The sequence below is a fragment of the Desmodus rotundus genome, chromosome 3, assembly GCF_022682495.2.
Source record: "Desmodus rotundus isolate HL8 chromosome 3, HLdesRot8A.1, whole genome shotgun sequence".
In the NCBI taxonomy this organism is placed as follows: domain Eukaryota; kingdom Metazoa; phylum Chordata; class Mammalia; order Chiroptera; family Phyllostomidae; genus Desmodus; species Desmodus rotundus.
In genome coordinates, this window is record NC_071389.1 from 201,328,525 (window position 1) to 201,331,930 (window position 3,406).

The following is a 3,406-nucleotide window of genomic DNA, read 5'->3' on the forward strand; positions in this document are numbered from 1 at the left end:
AGGGGGGTGGTTCCTGGGGAGCTGGGGCACAGGGCACTGTGGGCCAAGGAGGATCCCGGCAGGCAGCAGACGCCCTGGCCGGTCAGCTCTGTGGGAGCCCGGGTCCAGGACACATTCTCTGCATCAGCTCCTTCTCTGGCACCCAGAGATGTGGGACTCCGTCCTCCACATCCCAGGGTCTGCAGCCCCAGACAGGCTCCCTGCAGGGTCGGGGCTGGACTTGACCCACCCAACCCTCCGTGTCCCCCAACCACCCTAGGGTCTCAGCAGACGCAAACACCCCCTGCCTGTACCACCTCACCCTGGAGGCCAGGCTCTGCCCACTGGCCCAGTGCAGGGAGACTCTGAGTCCCCAGCGACCCCTCCCACCATGGGGGCCCCCAGATCAAACACACACAGAACACCCCCAACCTGGTGTGCAGACCCCACGGAGCCCGTGGGGCAGAGGAGGTGCCCCACCCCACCTGCCCCAGGTCCTGTCCTTTGCTGAACTGCTAGCTCATGATTGGCACCATTTCAAAGTCCAAGGGCATGTCTCCATTCTGCCCAAAGTTATTATTTAAACTTTTCCTGTTAAATATTTTATGCTTTTCTCCCAAACTTCGGATTCACAGAAATCACTCATGCTCTGAGATTGGGCACCGCGCGGGACTGCAGCCAGCAAAGAGCACGCCTGCCACCTGGTGGCCATTCATGGAGGCTGCAGCAGCCGGGAGAGAGGACTAGAGCACGGGGTGCAGCCACACCCCACACAGGGGCGCCCCCTGCCAGCCAGACCAGCTCTATAGGGAAGACCCACAACCCACCTCACTCCCCAGAAGCGCCTGGGGCCCAGCTGGCAGCCTGGCCACCCTTGGCCTCTCTCAGCCGTCCCCCTAGGAATAGGACCCCCAGGCTCAGGGACTGGGTATGCAAAGGGGCCCTGAGGGGCCTGGGGAGTGTCCAGGCCTGGCTGCCTGGGAGACCCCAGCAAAGGGGCCGGAACCTCGAGCCCCTCGAGCCTTCTCTGATTGCCCCGGCTGCCAGTGAGGCCCAAGCACAGGACGAGAGTAGGGGTGTCCCTTCCCTCCCCAGGACCCAGGGGAAGCTGTCCCCCCTGAGGGCCCCTGTAGGAAAGCCGACCTGGTGACCCCTGCTCAGGTGACATCAGGTCAGGCTGAGCTACAGGGACACGGGCGGGAGGGCTGGTGGGCATGGGGGTGGCAGGGGGGTCTCCAGCTCAGAAACCGCATCTTCCCTGCGGAGTCTCCTCGACCTTCTTCTCCTGTGTATTTTTAAATCAGCTACGTCACATAAACGCAAGATCCCGAGTATCTTTTGATGCCTTTTCTTTCTTCCTTTTCTTGCTTTTAAACAAAATTTGTTTTCATTAACAAAAATTGCTGCTCATGCCTTGCAAGGAAGAAAGTCCTCCTTGAATAGACCCAGAGCAACGCTGCGATTTGTTCTGGCAAAACCCACCTCGGACGGTGATGGGCCGAAGCCCTGGAACAGTCTCAGACCACCCGGAGGGCAGAGCACACAGCAGGTGAGCGCTGGGCGTCAGCAGGGGCAGGTGGAAGTGGGGCAGGTGGCGGCGGGGCAGGAGCGGCCTCGGGCCGTCCCTGCCAGTCCTGGGCTATCCGGCACCCTGGAGCAGCTGGGCACAGAGGGCCTGACCAGCCAGCCGGAGTGTTGAGACTGCACAGGAATCCTCCAGTGGTGACACAGACCGGCCAGGCCCCCGGGGGGCAGGGACCCTCGAGTCCCCAAGGGGTGGGGGCCAGAGAGGGAGGAGGGAGCCCCTGCCCCCCCAGCCCCACTCCCAGCCAGGCACAGACACCCCACGAGGCCCACGCCATGGCGGGGCCCGCAGAGCAGTGCTGAGCCCTTCGGCCCCCAGGCCCTGCCGTCCGTCAGACCGGGCCTTTGGAAACGACAGCACGCTGAAGGTGGCGATTTAAGTTTCCACAGACATCCTGGCCCGTGGTCACTGACCGGTGATCGCTGGCCGCAATTGAGAAATTAAAATCGCTACCTGTTACAAAGTGGGAAGCGAACCACTAATTGGGTTTTAATTTATAATTGAGTCAGGTGCGTTTTTTAAAATCCCTTCAGAGTGTTTTCCTGGGAACGTGCAGGTGGTGAGCTACAGGGAGGGCGGGCGTCCCGTGTCCCCTGAGACACGCGTCCAGGGCCACCTGCTGGGGCATTGCCTGGTGACAGGGCAGGGTCGTCGGGAGTTAACTTGAAGAGAAGTGGATTTCACCACGCCCTCGGAGATTAAGATCCAAAAATGAAATGCAGACCCGGAAAGAGCCAGGAGCTGAGTCTTACCAGCCTGTCTGAAGGTGAACCCCACGCACCCCGGCCTCGATCCTGACCTTAGGGATGACATTGGGGGTTGAGAGACAGAGGATCGGGGCCCCGGGAGGGAACCGTCCAAAAGCCGCTGCCCCCGGGGGCTGTGCTGAAGTCCACCTGCCTCCCGACTCGGACCAGCGTGCTCACGCTACCGGGCAAGAGCAGATCCCGTCGCCAAGGGGCCGGAGCTCCTTGGGGGAGCAGACCGGACTCAGGCACAAGTCTCCCCTCTGCTCACTCTGATGCTTGGCCAGATGGGTTTTCCCCCAGAACAAGAGTCAAGGCCCCACCCTCAGAGGAAGTGGCAGCCTCTGAGCCTACAGAGGCCACCACGGGGACAAGAGGGCCCTCATGGTGTCCAGGCCCGGACCGTCCCCAGGACCCAGGAGGTGTGCAGCCCAACAAGGCATGCCAGAGGGCCGTTCACCGGCTGGAACAGGGTGACAGCCAGGCACCATCTGGATTCCGGGTGGTGGATGGTGGGTATTCAGTGAGACCAGCGGGGGGCGGGGGGTGCAGTGGGTTGCCCCAGTGGGTCCAAGGACAACAAGCCTGGGGGCCCTAAGGGAAGTCCCTGACTCCTTGGCACCACAAGAGCTCTGGTGTGGGGATGCACCCACCCTGGCTGCTGACCGTCCAGGCCCCATGCAGGGTCTGGGCCTCGGGGAGACGGCCCCAGGCCACCCCCAAAGCATCCTGAGTTTGAAGCCATGCTCCTTCCCGTCGTTTTCCTCGCTGCTTGGACACCGCTGAGCCTGTTCGATGTGTGGGTTTACCCTTCTCGCGGCCCGGGGGAAACTGGGGGCCGTCGCTTCTTCAGAAAGCAGAAAACATCCAGCGACGACAAGGAGGCGAAGCTGCTCGGGGTCTCTGACATTTCTGGTGGGGACAGACTGGCCTTCGCCACCAACTCGAACACACACGTGCCCTGGGTCCTGGCCCAAGAGAAGCGAGAAGACAGGCCCCGCTGGTGGTCAGCATGCAGACGAGGCAAAACTGGAGACAGCCCCAAACTAGTGAGTGGACAAAGAATTACAGCCCGCCACGCGGGGAGTGCCCCTCA